This window comes from Sminthopsis crassicaudata, chromosome 6, assembly GCF_048593235.1.
Source record: "Sminthopsis crassicaudata isolate SCR6 chromosome 6, ASM4859323v1, whole genome shotgun sequence".
NCBI classification, from domain to species: domain Eukaryota; kingdom Metazoa; phylum Chordata; class Mammalia; order Dasyuromorphia; family Dasyuridae; genus Sminthopsis; species Sminthopsis crassicaudata.
In genome coordinates this window covers 188,766,785-188,792,229 of record NC_133622.1, presented here as the reverse complement: position 1 = coordinate 188,792,229, position 25,445 = coordinate 188,766,785, and the positions used below count along the sequence as shown (strand labels likewise).

Below are 25,445 nucleotides of genomic sequence, written 5' to 3'. Positions count from 1 at the left end.
TGTGACCATGCTCTGAATCTGACTCTTTGACCCATCCAAAGGAATTTGGATTTGCCTTTCCTATCCCCTAGACCACATGCTTTGATGGGAAGATTCTTTATCTAACAGCATAAACTCACAATTAGGGATGAGCTCAATATATAAGATAAAATAATAGGAATTAACCTAACCCCTTCACTAGAATTGAGCCGATTGATTTGTCAGACATAAAAGTTTGAAAAATGGAATCCACATAGGATTGGGTGTAATGTAAAATCCACAAATATACTGTGTCTTCTTATCTGATACTCCATATAGAATCTAGAGCTAAAAAGATGGCAGATGATCAGTTGGGGTGTGGAGAGGGGAAGATAAGTGCCCAAGACCTAACAGGGAGGAGAGGGCAAGATTAGATCCCATTCTCAATTCCATCCCTTTTTTTTACTGCTCCACACTAGTGGGCCTGCCTGGCCTTTCACTCGAGGCCATCAATCAGAAAATACATTCTGGGCTTTTATTATAGGTAAAGCATTATTAGAGTGCAATAGGAGAAACATGGCTGGTAAAAAACACAGATATATTTGAATCTAAGTCTCCTGTCTCTGAGCCCATGGTCCCTTCAGATAAAGGAGCAGAACTTGCTAAATCACTAAGCTTGACCTTCTACCTCTTTTCACTTTTATCCAAGGATACCTTAAATAACACCAAATAATGATATTTGAAAGCCCTTTTATTAATGCTTGCCATGTAGCCATCACAGAATGCCTACAGATGAGCTTTTGCTCCAGGTAATTTTAATATTTCTTTCATCTCAAAGATAATAATAATTTCCTTCTGTTCCTTCCTTACTAGCTAATAAATTCAATAAATTCAATTCTCCTTTTAGTCTTTTCCTTTGGCAAGGGACTCTTCAACCCAGCTCCTATTTGGCTTTCCAACATTACTCCCTTATGTGGAGCTTTGGTTCTGTTAGAAGCCCACCTACTTGGAAATCCCTTGGCAAGATCTTATTACAATTGCTTCTGGTATTTTCCCTCCAAAATTGTATAAATCCTCCCTATCCTTCCCTGCTCAGATGAAATTCCAAAATCCCCATAAAGTCTTCTCTTTTCATTTAGACTTTCTCTTTTGAATTATTACAGCTTCAACTGTGCTGTCATCTGGCACTTGGCATAAATGTTTGTAGTACTGTTAATTTGTTTGTCTTTTTTGGTTAATTAATGAAAGAAAAAAAGCATTAAGGACTGATTACATGTCAGACATTGTGCTAAGATCTAGAGATACAAATACAACCAAATGAGACAATCTCTGTCCTCAGGGAACTTATATTATTTTTGGGGAGAGGTTATTTTTTATATTTTAAAAATAATAGCTTTTTGCAAAAAAAGCATTTGATAAAATCCAACATCCATTCCTATTAAAAATGCTTGAGAGTATAGGAATAAATGGACTATTCCTTAAAATAATAAGGAGCATATATTTAAAACCTTCAGTAAACATCATATGTAATGGTGATAAACTAGAACCTTTCCCTCTAAGATCAGGAGTGAAACAAGGTTGTCCACTGTCACCATTACTATTCAATATAGTACTAGAAACTCTAGCCTCGGCAATAAGAGCCGAGAAAGAGATTCAAGGAATCAGAGTAGGAAATGAGGAAATCAAATTATCACTTTTCGCAGATGACATGATGGTATACTTAAGAGAACCCCAAAGACTCTGCTAAAAAGCTATTAGAAATAATTCCGAATTTTAGCAAAGTTGCAGGATACAAAATAAATCCACATAAATCCTCAGCATTTTTATACATTACCAACACAATCCAACAGCAAGAGATACAAAGAGAAATTGCATCCAAAATAACAGTCGATAGTATAAAATATTTGGGAATATATCTACCAAAGGAGAGTCAGGAATTATATGAGCAAAATTACAAAACACTTGCCACAAAAATAAAGTCAGATTTAAATAATTGGAAAGACATTCAGTGCTCTTGGATAGGACGAGCTAATATAATAAAGATGACAATACTCCCCAAACTAATCTATTTATTTAGTGCTATACCAATCAGACTCCCAAGAAACTATTTTAATGACCTAGAAAAAATAACAACAAAATTCATATGGAAGAATAAAAGGTCGAGAATTGCAAGGGAACTAATGAAAAAAAAGTCAGAGGAAGGTGGTCTAAGTGTACCTGATTTAAAGCTATATTATAAAGCAACAGTCACCAAAACCATTTGGTATTGGCTAAGAAATAGACTAGTTGATCAGTGGCATAAGTTAGGTTCACAGGGCAAGATAGTGAATAAAAATAGCAATCTAATCTTTGATAAACCCAAAGATCCCAAATTTTGGGATAAGAATTTATTATTTGACAAAAACTGCTGGGAAAACTGGAAATTAGTATGGCAGAAACTAGGCATGGACCCACATTTAACACCACATACTAAGACTAGGTCAAAATGGGTCCAAGATTTAGGCATAAAGAATGAAATCATAAATAAATTGGAGGAACATGGGATGGTTTACCTCTCAGACTTGTGGAGGAGGAAGGAGTTTGTGTCCAAGGGAGAACTCGAGACCATTATTGATCACAAAATAGAAAATTTTGATTACACCAAATTAAAAAGTTTCTGCACAAACAAAACTAATGCAAACAAGATTAGAAGGGAAGTAACAAATTGGGAAAACATTTTTACAGTTAAAGGTTCTGATAAAGGCCTCATCTCCAAAATATACAGGGAATTGACTTTAATTTATAAGAAATCAAGCCAGTCTCCAATTGATAAATGGTCAAAGGATATGAACAGACAATTTTCAGATGATGAAATTAAAACTATTTCCACTCATATGAAAGAGTGTTCCAAATCACTATTGATCAGAGAAATGCAAATTAAGACAACTCTGAGATATCATTACACACCTGTCAGATTGGCTAAGATGACAGGAACCAATAATGATGAATGTTGGAGGGGATGTGGGAAAACTGGGCCACTGATGCATTGTTGGTGGAGTTGTGAAAGAATCCAACCATTCTGGAGAGCAATCTGGAATTATGCCCAAAAAGTTATCAAAATGTGCATACCCTTTGACCCAGCCATACTACTGCTGGGCTTATATCCCAAGGAAATACTAAAGAAGGGAAAGGGACCTGTATGTGCCGAAATGTTTGTGGCAGCCCTTTTCATAGTGGCTAGAAGCTGGAAGATGAATGGATATCCATCAATTGGAGAATGGTTGGGTAAATTATGGTATATGAAGATTATGGAATATTATTGTTCTATAAGAAATGACCAGCAGGATGAATACAGAGAGGCTTGGAAAGATTTACATGAACTGATGCTGAGTGAAACGAGCAGAACCAGAAGATCATTATACACTTCAACAATGATACTATATGAGGATGTATGCTGATGGAAGTGGATATCTTCAACATAGAGAAGAGCTAATCCAATTCCAATTGATCAATGATGGACAGAATCAGCTACATCCAGAAAAGGAACACTGGGAAATGAATGTAAACTGTTATTTTTACCTTCTGAATCCAATTCTTCCTGTGCAACAAGAAATTCGGTTCTACACACATATATTGTATCTAGAATATACTGTAATATATTTAACATGTATAAGACTGCCTGCCATCTGGGGGAGGGGGTTGGGGGAGGAAGGGAAAAAATCTGAATAGAAGTAAGTACAAGGGATAATATTGTAAAAAATTACCCATGCATATGTACTGTCAAAAATGTTATAATTATAAAATGAAATAAAAATTAAATTAAAAAAATACACTTACTTATTTGAAACTAAATAAAAAATAGAAGAAAAAGTCAGAAAAAATATTGTAGTGTGCCTAACAGAATATCAATTCAAAATATAACAATAAACTATATTATAATAAAACAGATTAAAAAAAATAATAGCTTTTTTATTTTCAAATAACATGCAAAGATAGTTTTTAGCATTCATGCTCACAAAATTTATGTTCCAAATTTTTCTCCCTCCCTTCCCCCACCTGCTCTAAGACAGCAAATAATCCAATGTATGTTAAACATGTGCAGTTCTTCTATATATTTCCACATTAGTCATGCTACACAAGAAAGATCAGATCAAAAAGGAAAAAATAAGAAAGAAAATAAAATGCAAGCAAACAACAACAAAGAGTGAAAATCCTATATTATGAGCCACACTCAGTCCCACACTCCTCTTTCTGGGTGTAGATGGCTTTCTTCATCACAAGATCATTGGAATTGGTCTGAATCATTTCATTGTTGGAAAGAGCCACACCCATCAGAATTGATCCTTGTATATAATCTTGCTGCTGTGTACAATGATCTCCTGGTTCTGCTCATTTCACTCAGCATCAGTTGATGTAAGTCTCTCCAAGCCTCTCTGTATTCATCCTGCTGGTCATTTCTTACAGAGAAATAATATTCCATAACATTCATATATCACAATTTATTCAGCCATTCTCCAATGGATGTTTCTCAGTTTCCAGTTCTTTGCCACTATAAAAAGATCTGCTACAAATGTTTTTGCACATGTGGTTCCTTTTCCCTTTTTATGATCTCTTTGAGATAACAGTAGAGATACTTCTGAATTAAAGGGTATGTACAATTTGCTAGCCCTTTGGGCATAGTTCCAACTTGCTCAAGGAGTTTATATTCTAAAAAAGTAAAATGGCGTATATAGTACAGCAAGAGTTGGAAAGAGGGAGCCGTGGCAAATGTGGTAACATGGCTTGGAAATGGCCATGCAGTGGTATGATATATATAGGATCATCTAAGAGCCCAGAGTGCTAGAGGCACGAATTTGAATTTCTGGTGGGAAAGGTTGAAAAGAAGACTAAAATGTAGATACAGTTTGGAAATAGCTAGGAATTGGCACGGTGTTCCTGGGACCTGCTATTTTATTCATTTCCTATTTTCCTTCTTATAAGTGCATAGACACAAGAACTACCTCATATCCTTGTTGACCCACAGCCTACCACAGGGCATTGCATACAAATCCAGGGCAATTTACAAACCATAGATAAGACAACAGCAATGACTACTCTTAGATCTGTAACACTTTGTTTACAAAATGCTTTCCTTATAACAACTCTGTGAAGGAGGCAGTACAAGAATTATTGTCCCCATTTTAAGAATGAAGTTATTTCTAAAGTTAAGTGGCTTGCTCAGGCTCATAAGTGACTGGAAATTGAATCTAGCCTCACTCTTGGTTCTAAATCCAGAGCATTTTCCACTTGCTGGGGATGGCAGTAATAGGCTGGCCATGAAGCCTATGGCAGAGCTTTGCCACCTCCAACACCTATCTATTGACCAAGGGAAGGCATTTTCGTGATTTAACAAATATCCTCCCCACAGCTTTTTGCTCCACTTTTGAAAAGCTGACTCATGGTATTCTCTAAATGGCAGCAGATGGCATAAATAAAGCTCCCTCTTCTCAGATAATGATCCTGAATTAGCCAGAGCAAAATACCCAAGAGAAAGCAAATGGTATAGGAAAGTGTAACGATGCATTTAGGTAAACTTTGGGGAATGGAATGAGCTGTTTTGTACTTGCATGGGTTGAAGAGAGGTTATCTATAGCTAAAATCCTTATGGGGCTCTAGGTTGTGGGTGAGCAGATCATTATCAGAATGTTTGTTTCCTGCTGATGAGATAGGAAAAAACTGACAATAGTTGGGGATTTCTTCAAAGCTCCTTTCTTGCTTCTACTCATCTTATTTGATTTAAGTGCCCTTAGAAGTTAACCATTAAAGCTTCAGGGTCCAGTTTCAGGGACCCCTTAATAATTATCTTAGGCCTACCTGATCACTAGATCTAATGTCTCACTTTCTCCTATCACTGGAAGTTGAAATAAGATAATCCATATGACCCTGAGACATAGTAGAAACAATACTGGTCTTAAGAGCCAGGTTTCTTGGGTTTGAATTCCAGCTCTGACATTTACTAGCCATATGATCTTAAGTCACTTCCTTGAGGCTTCAGGTTTTTTATCTCTAAAACAGGGCTAATTAAACCTGTAATACCTCATTTACTTTATTGAGAGGTTAAGTGCTTCATAAACTATACATATTCATAGAAATGATTAATCATTATATTATCATTTTTATTATTATAATTACTGTTATAACTATAATAATATTATTAAATCTTTGAGCCTCAGTTTCTACACATCTAAGGGTATTAATAATCATGGCCCTGCCCATCATCTTCCAAGGGTTGTTGTGAGGAAAATGCTTTCTCAATTTAAAGCAAAGATGAGGAAGAGGAAGAAGATGAAGATGACTTCTAGACATGATAGTCACTGCCCTGAGCAGAAGCCAAGGATGCCCATAGTCCGGTGGTTAGCCCAGGCTGACTCATAGTGCCGGCCACAGACTATTCTTGCTTGGTTTCTGAAGATGATTTTGGCATAGTGACATTTTCAATGGGAAAATCCCAGTTAGATTCAGTTCATAGTTCAGCTGAAGGGTATTAAAGGGGAAGGAAATTGGAGAGGGATTGGCCATGGCCTTTGGACTGAGAAGCCAACTGGGCCTCAGTTTCCTCTTATGTACAATGAAGGAGTTGAACCAAATGATCTTTAAGGTCCCTTCTAGCTCCAAATCGGTAATTTAATGACTCACTTCACTTTAAACAAGTTTATATCTCCCTTTTTCTTGACTCAGAGCCATGGAAACCCTTTGCTCTGCTCCTTGATGCTGAACTGGTTTAGTGGAAACAGATTAATGGATTTGGGATCAGCAATTAAATTATCTGATTCTTACATGTAGGAGCTGAGTTACCATGCTCAAGTTACTTCTCTTTGAACATTAGTTTCCTCATATATAAAATGGGGATAATAAATCTTATGCTAGCCACTTCAAAGAATGGTGCAAGGAAGTTACTTTGCAAATTTTAAAGTCCTAGGACATTAAGTTTTTGTTCTTGTTGTAATTATTGTTATTTTTCCCTGATCTGTTCTGTTGGTTTAGATAATATAAAATTAAAGTTGGTATGAATGTTTTTGTCCATTATAATTACAACAGTGCTGTATGGTTGGAAGGAAAATTTCCAGTTGGAAAAGGAGGAATCCCAGGAACATTCCCAAAGGCATCATTTTAAATCCTCTGTCTCTGAAGCACTAACCGTAATAGGCAGATGGGTCCACCTGTCTTTTGTGGCAGGAAAAGCCAAAAACATCTCCTGCTTCTCTTCAATCCTTTTTATTTATATTCATTTTGCCTAAACAAAAAAGACCATTCTTTGTTGCATTTCTTTCTTACCTAGCTTTAATCACTGATTGGACAGTGGCCTCAATGAAACTGAGATCTATGGAAGATCTTAGCTTAAAAAAACCAAGTTCTTCCACTGCGTGCAGGACCATCTCTAGTCACCTTGATCTCTATCTGACTATTTGACTCAGATGCTGGGGTGGGGAGGGGAATAATGTGAGGCAGGTGATTTTGCACAGTCCTCCATCCCTCAAATCCAATTCACTTGCTTGTCATGACATCCCCTCCCTGATATCAGGGTCTTCTTCAAGAATTAAGAAAACAACATCAGTAATGTAATACTCTCTCTGTCCTTAAATATATCACAGATCTTTGCCTAAATGTCTTTTTTGCACACTCATGACACTTTCTCTTTGTTACAATTAATTACAATGTAGACATGACTGAAAATTGATTAAACAAAAATGGAGAACAATTGCTTTCTTGTCAATTCCATAATCATATAAGGTATAAGGGAAATGTTTCATAATTGTAAAATACTATTCAAATATATGATTATTATACTATCGAGATTATTTGAAATTTTCAAAGTTTGAAAATATCAATAATGCTCTCAATAAGCCCAAGCTTCTTCCTAGCACAAAAATTCATCTTAAAAAAGCTCAAAACAATAGTTTCTCAGTGATGTTTAGTGGCTGCCAATCATGGAAAGCTATTATCTTTGAAAAATCCAAATTATCATTCAAAGGGCAATGGCACTGGAAAGACAAAAGGTGGATGTAAACAGGCTAAATATACTGCCAATATAAAAGTTTATAAACATTTGCAATCCTTCATTTTACAGATGAGGAAACTAAGGTTTGCAAAGTGCTTTATAAATATTATTTTATCCTGACAACAACTCTGGAAAGTAATTGCTATTATTGCTCCCATCATACAAATGAGGAAACTGGCAAACAATTAAGTGACTTGCCCAAAGTCATACATCTAATTAAGTCTCTGAGGCAGAATTCGAATATAGTCTTCCTGATGCCAAATCCAGAATTCTAGCCAAGATATCACTTAACTGCTTCCATCTCAGTAGAAAGCAAAATTATTTTATACTCTCTTACAACTGTGCCTTTGTGCACAGTTTGTGCCAACTTGTTCCTTTCCCTTCATGACGTGTATAATAGCTGGAAAAGGAAGAAATGTTTCTTGAGGGATGACTATTTTAATATTTAGATGCAAGAAAGAGGAGGGAAAATGACTAAATGTTTTAACTGTTTACCTCCTAAGACAGTTAATTAGGAAAAACAGTTTGCTACTTTATGTTATTCTAGATAAATCTTTGATGTTCTGGATTTGGATTATGCAAATATATTTGAATTATGATATTTATGATTTAAAAAGTAACTTGGAATTGCAAACTACATCATGGATGTCACCAAAATAAAATAATTCATGAATCAAATTTTTTATTTACTGAGCAGATGTAATAAGAGGGAGAGAAAAGGACTTAACACAAGACAAATTTAATTTGGCCAGTGAAGACTAATTCAAAAATACTCATTTCATATGCAATGAAGAAATGTTCATTAGCTAAGGGAGAAGATTGGTCAGGGGACTTCCTTGATTGTTTTGAATATTTCTTCCCCTTTGGGTTTGGATACATGGACTGTCCCTTAGTACTACCTACCTTTCAAGGCTGTGGAGATAAGTGCTCAGCACACAGTAAGCACTATATAAATTTTAGTTGTTATTACCACGGTTATTATTATTATTATTTAAGCATCTTAGACAAGTCTTGATGGGCTTTGAGGTTGCCTAGAAAACAATTGGCTTCCTGGGTTTCAAGAAGATGGATTCTCCAGAAGTGACCCTTGAAGGCAGAAACCATATTTTTGCCTTTTGTTATATTCCCAGCTCTTAGCATTGTGCCTGGAACACAGAAAGTGCTTAACAAATGCTTACTGACTCATTAGCCTATTGGTATTTAGTGAGAAGCAGAAAACAAAGATCTAATACTGGTATGGTCTAATACTGGTATGGTATCTATCACTGTTTTCCATTTGTTACCTTCAAAACTCTTCCCCTGGAAAAAAGTTGCAAGAGTTTCATCACAAAAAGCATTTTTGTTGGATTCTTGAAAAATGAAGCAGTTTTCAAAGACTTAGTCAGGTGTCTTTGGAAGAAACATTAGTCTGCAGCACTCCCATGAGGACCAGTGTGACCCCCAAGTGCTATGAATCCCATGCAGCTAGACAAGAAAGCTTCACTGTTTGCAACTGCAATGGTGCAGATGAACAAAAAAGGACTTGATGGCCTGGGGATTTTTTTTAATAACTGTAAGATTAAACCTGTCAGCAGCAGGTATTGAGGTTATGAACACGTCCCCATGAAAGCATTCTGTACTCTTCATTCGTCTAGGCAAATTCCTTCGAGACCACTTCAATTTTTGAAAAGAAGTGTGCAGATCACAATCCAATAAAGAATTTAAAATGAAAAAGGAGGTCTTAACATTAATGTGTGAGGCAGAGGGGCATTGTGGAACAATTTCTATGCTCAGTCTGAAGCCCTAAGGTTTAGGTCTTGGTTCTACCATCTGCTGGCAATGTGACCATGGGCAAACTCTTTGTCTCAGTTTCTGAGCCTCGTTGTCTTCCTATGTAAAATGAGAATAACATTTGTAGTAGGGCTTGGCTCTTTCCTCCCCCATACCACTCATTTTCATCATTGTCTTATCTCACAAAGTCCTTTGAATCCATTTCAGCTCTCACTACTGACTCAGCGGCCTTTCTCAGTCTGGACCATCCCTTGATCTTCTCCCAGGCTGAGTTCCTCCTAGGAGCCTCCATTTTGATATTGGGCCAAAGTGCTGATTGCATTTTGCTCTGGGCTGTTTCAGATCCTTCAGACTTTGTTTCCATGCTCTGACTTTCCCTTGCTTGCCCTGATTCCTCACAGCTGTCCCTCTTTAGAATGTAAGCTCCTTGAGGGCAGAGGCTAACTTTCTTTTTGTTTTTAATTGTTTGTGTTTAACTTGGTGGCTGGCACACAGTAAGCACTTAATAACTGCTTATTGCCTGCTTACTTTATTCTCACTGTAATTACCTGTATTCTCACTATAAACAAGTACTAGTAGTTTCTCTTCTGATCTTCTTCCCTTTCCTCTACCTCCTCTCCAATTCATCTTTCATTCCCTTGCCAGAGTAATCTTTCTTATGCAGGATTCTGGAAATGCTACATTTAAAAAATTGTCTGTTAGGCTCAAATTCTTCTACTTGACATTTAAACCCCTCCCACAAGGGTTTTTAAATGTTGTATAGATGACTTTATTAAGTTTTTAAAAAAAGTTTTACAGGCTCCTTTATTGTTTTATTTTATTAATGCGACAATCACTGTTTGATGTTCCACTTCTGGCTCCAATAAAAGTTTCCCCAGGAAAACAATTAAGTGAAGACCAAGCAAAATAACAACTGCAACTACATCAATCAGTGAATGAAGCATCCAATATCTGTCATCTCCTGCCACTTCCCTATCAAGAAGAGGCAGTTGTGTATCATTTTCTGAAACCAACAGTCTAGCTGCCTTTTAGTGTTTTCATGTACATTACCATAGCCACTGTATATTCTTCTCCTGATCCTTTCTTTACTTGGAATTAGTTTTATATCTTCTTGTATTTCAATGAATTAGTAATATTTTTCATTTCTTATTGCACAGTAACATTCCATTATATATCCACATCATTGTTTGCAAAACCATTTCCTAACTGACGGGCAACTGTGTGTCCAGTTTGTTGTTTGCTGCCATAGAAAATGCTTCTGGAAATATTTTGATATCTATTGGACCTTCCTTTCTGTCTTTGATCTCTCCTTGGGATATATGCCCAAAATGGAATTCAAAAAGAATGGAGAGTTTAGCAATTTAGGTTTCCAAATAATTTTCCAGAAGAGTTGGATCGATTCAAGCCTCCGCTAACAATGCATTAGTGTTTATCTTCCAACAATTCCTCCAAAATGGAACATTTCTCTTTTATTTTTTTTTTGCCAACTTGAAGACAGCTGTCCTACTTTTCTAGCTTTGCCACATATTACAGTCTTCTTAGCACTCTAATCTTTGTTCATTTTTTTGAATAGGAAAAAGTCTCTTCTCTACTTTTTTCAATTAAAGCTTCTTTAAACAAATTGAAACAAACCTTTCTGAAAAAAAAAACCCATAAAAATGCTTCCTTACAAAAAGACAATTTAGTCATAATCGACATTTGTCAGAGCATAATTCTGAACAATAGTTTAGTCAAGTATGGGTATAGATATAAGCATAGTAATGGCCCTCTTCTACTAGAGTCAGTACAACCAGAAATATTTCCCCTCAATGATATTAAGGAAGAATACATATCTTTATGAGAGACACTGGGAGACATGTAAAGATGGCAGAGAAAGAAGATCTAGAAATGTGCCAAAGTCCTGATTAGAAAATCCAAGGGAAAAGATAATATATATTTTCCCTGCCTAGATCAGCATAGAAAACTAGATGGAGAGGGCTATTGGTATTATGGAAGAGGTCTAGGTAGGAGGGCACTGCTCATGGGCCTCTAGCTATGTATTAAATCAAGAAAATGCTCTAAGTCTAGCACAAAGAGGCCTGACACAGTACAGGCATCAGGAACAAGTAACTCTGAGCTCGGTCCAGGTTCAGTATGGACTGAGGAAGGGACCCAGAACCCCTATAGGTGATAGAGTGAGAATAGGGGCTAGTGTCTCCACAGGTGGTTGAGGGAAAGGATGGGGGTAAGTGCCATGGGAGTGGAGCAGAGTCTCAGATAGTTCTCAGCCTAGTCTGAAGCCTGTAGCTAAATAACCAGGGGCAGGGATACCAGACTAAAGGAGAGCCTGCAGTTCTAGTGCTGAACCTGCAGAGCCTACCTGATGGTGCTTGGGTTCACAGCAACAGTTTACTAGAGCTCCAACTGGGGAAAATCCTCAGTTATATTGCTTGAGTCGGGAGTTTGCAAAACTCAGACTAGGAAGGCAGAGATCACATTTCTCTCTGGAAAACCACTTTGGGCATACTGAATGCTTGCAGCTCCTCAACCCAAGCTGTATCTGAGATTCCTGAAAAATATAATTCTCCATACTGCAAGAAAGCAGCAACAAGATGCAAGGGAACACCAAACAGGACCAAGCATGGATCAGACATTTCCTCCAGAACTATGCAGAGCCTGGATCTAAAACAAATTCTGATGTTTGGAAGAAAGGTTTAGAATGAGTAAACAAAAAAGAATACCTTTGTAGAGAGCTATTTATGGCAACAGGAAAGCCCAAGAAACAGGTGGTTCAGGGGCTGTATACTGAATAAGAAACAGTATCAGAACAAAAGAACAGAACAACTCTGAAATGTTTACAAGCAAAACCTCAAAGAAAAACATAGCTTGGGCATGTGTTCAACTAGTATTCTTGGAAGCAATGGGATAAGAGGTTTAAAAAAAGATTAATAGGGTTTTATAAATGAAATGAAAGGCCTGGAGGAAATTACTGAAAAGAAATCATTGGAGTGATCTGCCATTTCCTTTTCTAGCTTATTTTTTAGATGAGGAATTGAGGCAAACAAGGTTAAGTGACTTGCTTAGAGTCACACAAATAAATCTTTCTGACTCCAGGTCTGGCACTCTATGGCCACATAGTTGTCCATTGTATTTTAAGATGGCACAAAAGAAAACAGCTTAGATCTTTAGAATATAGGGCAAAGTGAAAGTAGAAAGAATCCACTAGTAATCTTCTGAAAGAAACTTCTAAATGAAAACTCTCAGGAAGATTATGGGAAACATCCAAGGCTTCCAGATTAAAGGGAAATAAATACTATAAGTAGCCAAAAAGGGAAAAAAAAACTTCAGGATTATACAAGACTTAATAGCTACAACTATAAAGGGATTTTGGAATATGGTATTCCAAATGGCAAAAGCTATAGGTTCATAATTAGGAATAACTTATACAACAAAACAGTATAATTCTTGGAAATTTAGGGGATGTCCACCAATTGGGAAATGGCTATATAAATTGTAGTGTATGATTGTAATGAAATATTGTTTTATAGGAAGTGATGAGCAGAATGCCAAAACACCTGGAAAGTCCTCCATGCATTCAAGCAAAATGAAATGTACTATATCAAAGTAATAGCAATGTTTTGGGATGACCAGTTATTCTCAGCAGTACAATGATCCATGACTACTCTGAAGGACTTATGATGAAAAATCCTATCTATACTCAAAGAAGAAACTGATTGTGTCTGAATACTGATTGAATCATACTCTCTTTATTTTTAACTTTATTTTTTTAAAGGTTTTTTTTATTGGTGTGGAAGATCTATATATTTTTTTCACAACATGTTGTGAAATGTTTCTGCATAATTTCACATGTGGTTTCTTAATGGAACTGAGGGGGGATAAATAAGGAAGAGAATCTGAAACTCAAGAGTTTAAAAAAATAAATGTTAAAAAAATTGTCTTAAATGTAACTGGGGCAAATATTAAATAAATAAATAAGAAAAAAACAGTAAAATTCTATAATGGAAAAAATGTATCTTTAATGAAATAGAAGCCTTTCAAAAATTCTTGATGAAAAGATCAGAGATGAACAGAAACTCTGAAATATGAATAGGAATAAACAGAAAGATAAAAAAGTAAGTATAAGCCAACAATCATGGGGACTAATCAAGATTAAAGTATTTGCATTTTAATTAAGGGAGATGATATGTGACTCTTTAGAACACTATTATCACCGAGGGTTACACTGGGAATCAAAGAAGATAAAGGACATATGACTGATTTTGTTAAGTTGTGATGATCTTGAAGAAAGAAAGGAAGATGTATACATATACACAACACAGACACCCACACACACATTCTTAGAGCATTAGTTCTAAGTTATTTATAAAAAAGAGTTGGGAGGAAAAAGAGAAGAAAAAAGTAAAGGAGAACTGTGATTAATGTAATATGCTAATATTAATATAATATAATATAATTAATATAATATAATTAAGTCACCTATAAAATGGAGAACAGTAGCAGACTAGATTAAAGAGCAAATTCTCACAATATGTTGCTTACATGAAATATACATGAAACATAAACATTAATACAGACTTAAAAAAGAAATAGTAGAAAATCTATTCTGTTTAAGTTGAAGTACAAAAAGCAGAAGTAGAAATCATGATTTCAAATAAGTCAGAAGCAAAAAATTCTTGATTTAAGGAGATAGAAAAACCACATGTTATAGAAAGGTATCATAGACAACTAATTAATATCAATACTAAACACATATGTTCCAAGTGGCATTATAAGTGAATTATAAGGAGAAACAGGTAGTAAAACTCAATGTATCTTTTTAAATCTAGAGACAAATCTAGCCAAAAAGTTAACAAGGAAAAAAGCTAGGGGCCTGGTTAGAATTTTAGAAAAGTAGGGGGCAGTTAGGTGGCTCAGTGGATCGAGCACCAGCCTTGAATTCAGGAGGACCTGAGTTCAAATCTGGTCTCACACACTTAACACTTCCTAGTTGTGTGACCCTGGGCAAATCACTTTAAAAAAAAAAAAGAATTTTAGAAAAGTTTGATAGACCCTGACTATATTAATTTTTCTGAAATTTTATCCATGCAGGAATTCAATAGTGTATGTGTGTGTGTGCATGCCTGTGAACAGGTATGTATATGTGTATACAGCTATGCATGAAATGGATAAACTTACCATGTATAGATATAAAACTTTAGAAAAACTGACTATGTATAGATATAAAAACCTCACAGATAAATGTAGAAAAGCAGAAATATTAAACATACAGCTTATTTACTATCATGCAAAATAAAAGACTACTAAAGAAATGATTTAAATTATTTAGAAACTAAAATACTTAATATTAAGAATGGATGGATCAAAGAACAAATGCTGGGAGTTCGAGCCAAGATGGCAGATTAGGGCCAATTATATGTCCAAAGAATATATAAAACTGTGCATATCTTTAGACCTAACAATATCATAAATAGGTCTAAACTCCAAAGAGGTTAAAGAAAAAGGAAAAGGACTTCTGTGTACAAAAATATTTGCTCTTTTTGCGATGATAACAAATTGGAGATTGGGAGGTTGCTTATTGGGGAATGGCTGAACAAAGTGCCGCACCTGATTATGATGGAATACTATTGTGCTATAAGAAATGATGAAGGTGGGGTGGTTTAAAAAAAACATGGCAAAACCTATATGAATTGAAGTAAAATGAAGTGAGAAGAATCATCACTGTGCACAGTAACAGGAACATTCAATACAATACAATGATTTAAGACAATTACAAAACACTGATGATGAAAAATTGCTATTCAGCTTCAGAGAGAGAACTGATAAATTCTGAGTACAAAATGAAGTATAATTTTCCCACTTTTTTCTTTTTTTGAGACAATATGGCTAATATGGAAATATATTTTACACTATTTCATATGTGTAATTAATATATTACTTGTTTTTTCTGTGGTTGGGGGTAGGAGTGAGAGGAAAGAAGACAATTTAGAATTCAAAAATTTAAAAGAAAAGAATGTTAAAATATATTTTTAAAAGATGCCCACTCTATGCTAATAAGCCCTCTGCTAAACATTGGAAATACAAAAATAGGCAAAAGACAGCTCCCATTCTCAAGGTGCTCATAATCTAATAGGCCAAATAGTAAGCAAATTTGTATTTAATAGAAGAGGAATTAACAGATACTATGAAAATTTTAGAGCCATTGTGTAGTTTCTAACTGAATTTTTTTTGGTGAATCAAACATTTGTTGTAAACAAAACTGAAAAATGTATAATCATAAAAATATTTTATTGGTAATTTTACATAATGCTATATGGAATGTAAATAGTTTTCTTTGCATTAGTATTTTGATATATGTATAAATGACAATTGTCCCTGAAAATAGGGAATTGTACATTTTCCAAAGGAGTTGTTAAAAAAAATGAACAAAGGACCAATTAAAATAGCAAAAGCTGACAGGAACAAATAGGATAAATTATTCATTGTTCTCCAGTATTGTGTAATACTTTATATTTCTATAGTAATTACATTTACATATGTCAAAAACATCGAATAAATGTGTTTTATAAATGTGTCTTTCTTCTTTGGGATTATATATGTAAGTTCAACTAAGATTCTATGAGGTTGGGGAAATACAGTAGTGCCAAAAAAAACCCCACCCAAATGATAGAAATAATATATAATTTCAAAAATTATAGAGATAAATAATCAACATATTAAAACTTCTAGATGCAGGAAAAGCATCTCTTAGGGGAAAACTTAAAATGCCAGGCTCTTTCATCAGTTAAAGAGAAAATGAACATATCAACCAATTGGGCATGTAGCTTAAAAAAACCTCTAGAAAATGAAAATTAAACATAAAAATAGATATTCTGAACAAAAAGATTAAAACAACAAAAGAACCAATTATGTAGCAAATAAGATTTTGCTTGCCTGATTTCTACAATAATATTCATAACATCTAAAAGCTGGATCAAGGCCTCCACATTGTGTTGACCTTCTTTCTGTTCAAGATCAACAGGAAGATACAGATAAAAATTACAAAGGACAAAGCATAGATGGATGGCAATCTGCAGCTGAAGCATGTACAATCAATAAAAGTACAAATATTCAAGTCTTTATCAATATCTTTAATTTTTGAAATTTTCTGATTTTTCTTAATATTATTTTCTTCTTAAATTAACATTGTCCCAGAAGAAATATGAATCTAATTGAGACACTGAAGATACTTTTAATTATCTCTTATCTTATATAACATCTTGCATGCAAGTTATAATGGCTGATATGTTGCACCCACCTTGTACAGCTCTCCATTGCCCTCTATAATTATGACTCTAAATTGTAGTGTTCTAAGAATCGCAATGACATAGCATCAATGGGAGAATGCAATAACAACAATAACAATAGCATGTGAAGCAATTTAAAGTTTGCAAAGCATTGTATAAAAAATATATTATCTGTTTTGATTCTCACATTTTGCAGATGAGGAAACTGAGACAGATACAGATTAAGTGGCTGACTTTACATGTGTCAGAGGCATTTGAACTTGTTTTCTTTTCACCAAGTCCACTACTCTTACACACTGCACAAACTAGATGTTTCTAATGCAATACTTCAAAGAATTATTATGTCACTGATAAGGGTATTTTCCCCACTGTTGCACAATGCAATCCATCCATTCCTTTTCACTGCAATTTTTACTGGTGCTTTTCCATATATTATTCCCCTCAGATCTACTCTATGTGTGTAAGGCCTTCCTCTAAGTAGTTTTACAGTTGTGTGGTTGACATCACACTACTCTTTGTTCCAACTCCTTTTCCAATCATGTTTCCTCAATGTTTCTCTTGTGTTACTTTTTGTGTATCATCATTAGCTTTTATTCCTTTTTTCTTTTCTTTTATTCCTTATTTTTTATTCCTTAGGGAATATATTATTTTATAATTTCTGATCATACTACATTGTATGAAAAGGCTGGGTTTTCCTTTTTTTCTTGGAGGAAGGTAGGATAATTAAAAGTACTACACAATTTTCCAAATTCAATCTATCCCTTTATTCAATTCTGACTGAGTTCAACTCATTTTCCATTTATAGTGTCTATCTCAAATATGCATACTGATGCACTAATTCAATGTACTAACCATCCTACTGTGTCTTATGGCCTAGACAATTGGCAGTTTTTTTTTATTCTTTTGGTGATTCCTGAATGGTTTGTTAGGTTGATCTCTTTTGAAATCATAAGTCTAATTGAGAAGATCCTATAATGTTTTGGGGCTCCACAAAACTCACAATATCTAAGTGCACTTGGATAGGCCGAGTGAATATAATAAAGATGACAATACTCCCTAAACTAATGTATTTATTTAGTGCTATACCAATCAGACTCCCAAGAAACTATTTTAATGACCTAGAAAAAATAACAACAAAATTCATTTGGAAGAATAAAAGGTCGAGAATTGCAAGGGAACTAATGAAAAAAGTCAGAGGAAGGTGGTCTAAGTGTACCTGATCTAAAGCTATATTATAAAGCAGCAGTCACCAAAACCAGTTGGTATTGGCTAAGAAATAGACTAGTTGATCAGTGCAATAGGTTAGCTTCACAGGGCAAGATAGTGAATAAAAATAGCAATCTAATCTTTGACAAACCCAACGATCCCAAATTTTGGGATAAGAATTCATTATTTGACAAAAACTGCTGGGAAAACTGGAAATTAGTATGGCAGAAACTAGGCATGGACCCACATTTAACACCACATACTAAGATTAGATCAAAATGGGTCCAAGATTTAGGCATAAAGAACGAAATCATAAATAAATCGGAGGAACATGGAATGGTTTACCTCTCAGACTTGTGGAGGAGGAAGGAATTTGTGACCAAAGGAGAACTAGAGATCATTATTGATCACAAAATAGAACATTTTGATTATATCAAATTAAAAAGTTTTTGCACAAACAAAACTAATGCAAACAAGATTAGAAGGGAAATAACAAATTGGGAAAACATTTTTACAGTTAAAGGTTCTGATAAAGGCCTCATCTCCAAAATATACAGGGAATTGACTTTAATTTATAAGAAATCAAGCCATTCTCCAATTGATAAATGGTCAAAGGATATGAACAGACAATTTTCAGATGATGAAATTAAAACTATTTCCACTCATATGAAAGAGTGTTCCAAATCACTATTGATCAGAGAAATGCAAATTAAGACAATTCTGAGATACCACTACACACCTGTCAGATTGGCTAAGATGACAGGAACCAATAATGATGAATGTTGGAGGGGATGTGGGAAAACTGGGACACTGATGCATTGTTGGTGGAGTTGTGAAAGAATCCAACCATTCTGGAGAGCAATCTGGAATTATGCCCAAAAAGTTATCAAAATGTGCATACCCTTTGACCCAGCAGTGCTACTACTGGGCTTATACCCCAAGGAAATACTAAAAAAGGGAAAGGGACCTGTATGTGCCAAAATGTTTGTGGCAGCCCTTTTCATGGTGGCTAGAAGCTGGAAAATGAATGGATGTCCATCAATTGGAGAATGGTTGGGTAAATTATGGTATATGAAGATTATGGAATCTTATTGTTCTGTAAGAAATGACCAGCAGGATGAATACAGAGAGGCTTGGAGAGACTTACATCAACTGATGCTGAGTGAAACGAGCAGAACCAGGAGATCATTAAACACTTCAACAACGATACTGTATGAGGATGTATTCTGATGGAAGTGGATATCTTCAACATAGAGAAGAGCTAATTCAGTTCCAATTGATCAATGATGGACAGAATCAGCTACACCCAAAGAAGGAACACTAAGAAATGAGTGTAAACTGCTTGCATTTTTGTTTTTCTTCCCATGTTTTTACCTTCTGAATCCAATTCTTCTTGTGCAACAAGAAATTCGGTTCTGCACATATATATTGTACCTAGGATATACTATAACATATTTAACATGTATAAGACTGTCTGCCATCTAGGGGAGGGGGCGGAGGGAAGGAGTGAAAAATTCGAAACAGAAGTGAGTGCAAGGGATAATGTTGTAAAAAATTACGCATACATATATGTACTGTCAAAAAGTTATAATTATAAAATTAATAAAAAAAAACAAAAAAAGGAATAATTATGAAACCTTCTCCACATTTTCAATTAACAAGAGTAGCAATCTTTTTGTATGCTGTCATTTGAAGGGAATCAACCACTCAGAAGATTTCATTGAAGTTCACACCAATTGTTACTGGGTAGAGAATGAACAGCTGTAACTTCTTATCAGGATCAAAAATAAATGCCAAAAGAGTTGTCCCAGGCATGCCCTGGTTCTTCTGTTCATCTTAGTCTAACATGCCTAACTTGATAGTTAGGTCCCATTTGTGATCATCAATGATGGGGAAAGATTGCTTCTCTGTGGACTCATCTCCATTGTATACATGGATATCTTGTATTCAGAAAAAAAAATGATCTTGTCCAATTCAGTTCCAATTGATCAATGATGGACTGAACCAACTACACCCAGAGAAGGAACACTGGGAAATGAATGTGGACTACTTGCATTTTTGTTTTTCTTCCCAGGTTATTTTTACCTTCTCAATCCAATTTTTCTTGTGCAACAAAAGAACTCTACAGATTCGTACACATATTGTATCTCAGATATACTTTAACATATTTAACATGTATGAGACTGTCTGCCATCTAGGGGAGGGGGTGGAGGGAAGGAGAGGAAAGTTGGAACAGAAATGAGTACAAGGGACAATGTTGTAAAAATTACCCATGCATATATTCTGTCAATAAAAAGCTATAATAAAAAAAAACTCACAATATCAACCACAACTACAACAGTAATATCTAGAAGGCTCACTATTCAGTTCAATGTCATTCAACAAAAAATATTTATAATTTACCTACTATATACATGGCATTGATCCAAAAATATTCTTTGTTCTTGAATTCTACTGAAAGAAAACATGAACAAGTAGGTAAATTCAAAATATATGTTAAACAAAAAATTTTTAAAGTATGAGCTTTTTTGGGGGTAGAAGGGAGATATGGAGAATTAAGAGATCTGGAATAGCTGGTTTTTGATAACTTAATCAGAAAGTTTTTCTTAAGTGCCTACTTTGTTAGGCAGTAGGAAAACAAACAAAACCTCTCAAGAAATTTATTTTTTAAATAGTGGAAACAACATGATATATAGATAGAGCAGATACAAGATTACCTTGGGGGCAAGAAGGTATTGGATTCTGGGAGGATAAACAAAAGTCACAAGTAGCACCTCTGAGTTGTTTTTGCAAGGAAACAGATTTAAAGAGGCAGAGGTGCAAAGGGAGTGCATTCTAAGTATGGAGAATATCCAGTGCAGAGACAAGGAAGGGAAGAGATGAAATGTCATGTATGAGGAATAACAAGAAAGTCACTTTGGCTGCAATCATAAAGGGTGTATAAGAGAACAATGTAAAGGGATGGAGCTTTGAATGACACATCAAAGAATTGGCACTTCCAAAAAATGAAAAAGAGGATGAAAAGCATTCTAGAAATGGGAGCTAAGTTGTACAAAAGCATTCAGGTAAAAATCTATCTTCCTATCTGTGCAGAACATTTTTCCATAAGAATGTCAAAGATATTTGTCCAACATACATCTCCACGTGTTTTGACATTCAATTGATATTAATAATCAACGATTTGTTGAATAGAATGATTTCTATTACTGCATTTATCAAATAAGATTAGATGATTTTATCATATGAATGAGAGACTCCACTTTTTAGTCATCTTTTCATGGCAAACTACTTTACTACCCTGGCGAAATGTCCACCCTAGAGCCCTATTACTGTGACTGTCTTTCTGAGACAACATTTTCAATAAATTCTAATGATCATGATTTACTTTATTTCCTACTTGCTCTTTTCTCAGTCTTTCTAGTTCTGAAATCATAAATCATGAATCATAATCAAATCAAGTCTACAATTGTTCCTGGATGAGGGATGTGTGTCAATCTACTCTCCTATGGCCCTACTCACCATCTCTGTGACTTTCAGGATTAACATAGCATCTCTAATCATCATTAGCCCTCTTGTGCTGTCTCCTCCATTAAAATGTAAGCTCCTTGAAGACAAGATACTACCTTCCTTTTTTTTTCTCCAGAGCTTAACACAGTGTTTGACATAGCATTTTTAAAAAAAATCTTTTAAAACTCATTCATTCATTCATATTGTCTTCACAAATACATGCAAATATACAAAATATCTATTTTTTTTAACACAATAAGGATGTCCTGCCATGTGAACTCCCTGAAATCAATCTACATCAAGTTATAACTTGGTTGATAAGTCTTGGGGCATAACCCAGCGCACATAAAGACTAAGTGACTTGCCCAGAGTTACAGGGTTGAAACATGTCATTCAGTATTTGTATCAAGGTCTTTCTGATTCTATGCTGACCCTCCACCCAATGCACTATGTTATCTCATTCTTTTAAAATATGTGCCTCACATTCTAAAATCAAGTCCTTTAGAAACTGGACAAATACTTTAACAATAATTTCTTTTTTCCCTTGCTGAAACTTAACTATTTCTTGAATATACCTAAAGTACATTTTATGCATCTTAGATATGCTTACTGAAACACCTCTCATGATCTCTCTTCAATATTTTTGAAATTTTACTCTTATTACAATTTTTATTTGCTTTACCATCTGACTTCTACATTCCAATCTATTTACTTTCCTTGTTTGAGTCTATATTGAGACATTTTGTCTGTGATAAGTATGATGCATTTAAACTTGATATTTTTGGCATTTTTACTTAAAAATTAAAAAAAAATTTAAGTACAGTATATGTAATCTAAAAATATACCACAAACATTTTCTGCTTCCATTCCCCAAATGGTTTTATTTTGAAAAAATAAACCCTTCATTTTGGGGGGAAAACCCAAATCTCTTGCAAACATTACTAAATGTAATTCTAGTCAGAAACCTTGGGTCCATTCCATACTTCTTTTGAAATAATTTCTCTTCTGTATAAATTTCATTTCATTAAAACACAGCATAAACATTTGAAATATATTGATGAGTGCTAGAGGTTTATTTTTAATCCTTTATCATTCATTCTGAATCCTACGAACTCTAAGAAAATTAAGGCTGTCCCTAACAGCACACAATTTTTTGATCAGGAATTTCCCCCTCCAAACCAACTCCCCTAATTTGTCCATTTAAAATTTATTTAAAATATTTTTTCTGAAAAATATTATGAAACAAAATAAATGAAGCAGAGTGGAAAGAACCCTGGCTTTCATATTCAGATCTGTGCTTCCATTATAGCTCTGCTCTTTAAAATTTTTTTTAAATGAATTTTTAAAGTTTTTGACATTTACTTTTTAATAGTATTTTATTTTTCCAAATACATATAAAGATAGTTTTCAGCATTCATTTTTGTAAAACTTTGTTTTCTAAATTCTTCTCATTCCCTCTCTAACCTTCCCCTTCCCCAAGACAGAAAACAATCTGATATATTTTAAATATGTGCACTTCTTTCAAACATTTCCATATTTGTTATGTTATGCAAGAAGAATCAGATTAGAAAAGAAAAAAACACAAGAAAGAAAAAACAAACAAACAAATAAACAACAAAAAAGGATGAAAACACTATGCTTTATTACATATTCCGTCTCTGTAGTTCTCTCTAGATATGGATGGCATTTTCCATCACAACACTACTTCAAATGTCTTGAACCACCACATTGTTGAAAAGAACCAAGTCCATCACAGTTAATCATCACATAATCTGTATGATGTTATCTTGATTCTCCTCATTTCATTTAGCTCATGTAAGTCTTTATAGGCTTTTCTGAAGTCAGCTTGCTTATCATTTCTTTTAGTACAAAAATATTCCATTCCATTCATATACAATAATTTTGCCATTCCCCAACCAATGTCTTTGTCCTTGCCACTACAAAAAGACCTAGTACAAACATTTTTTGTACATGTAGGTCCTTTCCCTTCATTTATAATGTCTTTGGGATACAGGCCCAATAGAGATACTGGTATCAAAAAGATCAAAGGACATGCATAATTTTATAGCCCTTTGGCTATAAATTGTTCTAAATTGTTCTCCGGAATGGTTGGAGCATTTTGCAACTTCACCAACAATGCATTAGTGTCCCAGTTTTCCCACATCCCCTCCAAAATTTACATCCTTTCCTGTTATCTCAGCCAAACTGAGAGGTGTAAAGTAATACCTCAGAGTTCTTAATTTGCATTTATCTAATCAATAGTGATTTAGAGCATTTTTTTCATATGACTAAAATGGCTTTAATATCTTTGTTCGAAAATTTTATATTCATATCCTTTGACCATTTATCAGTTGGGGAATAGCATGTATTCTTATAAATCTGAGTTCATTCTCTATATATTTTAGAAATGAGGCCAATGAAAAACATTGGCTGTAAAAATTTTTCCCCAGCTTTCTATTTCCATTCTAATCTTGGTTACATTGGTTTTACCTGTGCAAAAAAAATTTAATTTAATGTAATCAAAATTATCCATTTTGCATTTTGTGCTGTTTTCTAGTTCTTCTTTGACCATAAATTTCTCCCTCTGATATTTATTTTTGTACATCTTTGATTTCTATTTTTTCTCCCTCCCTTCCTGGCTCTCACCTCCCCAAGATGGCAATCAATATGATCTAGTTATATATATATATATATATATATATATATATATACAATCATATTAAACATATTTCCACATTAGTCATGTGTGAAAAAAGAATCAGAACAAAAGGGGAAAACCATGAGAAAGAAAAAAACAGCAACAAAAGTGAAAATAGTATCCTTTTATCTGCATTCAGACTCCATAGTTCTTTTTTCTGAACGTGAATAGCATTTTCCAACATTATGTTTTGGAATTATCTTAGCTCCTTATTTTGCTGAGGAGAGTTAAGTCTATCAAAGCTGATTACCTGAATAACATTGTGCAGTTCTACTCTTTATTACTCATTTTTTACCTTGGAAAGATAATTTCACCTCTGTGACTGAGAGAACTGGACAGGATGATCTCTAAGATCCTTTCCAACAAATCCTATGAATAAGAGGTAATAAGATCAGAGATGATGGATGTGGTACAAGGGTGGAAGAGCGACATTATTTCTGACCTTACGTATTATTGGAATGACTGCCAGAGCACAAGCTAAACTTATTTTTCTTGGATTCAGGGGACAGAATTAGGAACAATGGTTAGAAGATACTGAGGAGCTTTCATTCCGATTAAGGAACATTTTCCAAGACTGGAACTGACTAGTAATGATGTGCATAGCCTCTGGAGACAAGAAGTCTCTCATCACTAGAATGTCTTCAAGATGAGAAGCTAATGACTTTTTCGCTCATTCAGGGCATCCTTGCTCAGGCACAGATTATATTAGTGACTTCTGAGGTTTCTTTGAACTCTAAGATTCTAGATTTCCAGGGTAGAGTATGGGAATAGAAAACACAGGTACATGAGTAAATTTTCTTAGGTACACTAAATTGATCAAATCTCAAATATGTGCTGAGGGACTATTATGTGCCTGATGTGGAATTATTTACTACTAATAGATATTAAAGCTAAAAAATATAAACATTCTGATGCCGTTTTTTCAGGTAAATGCACTATTATTATGGAAATTGAGGCCCAAATAAATTTAGTGGTTTGTCTATAGTAACACAACTAGAGAAGGAAT

At 34.5% G+C, this 25,445-nt stretch overlaps 1 protein-coding gene across 1 annotated transcript in view; it reads right to left on the bottom strand.

The window, feature by feature from the left end:
* Window positions 1–25,445, bottom strand: part of POLN (DNA polymerase nu) — a 303,906-nt gene that overhangs the window by 70,645 nt on the left and 207,816 nt on the right. The gene's annotated exons all lie outside the window — the stretch shown is intronic.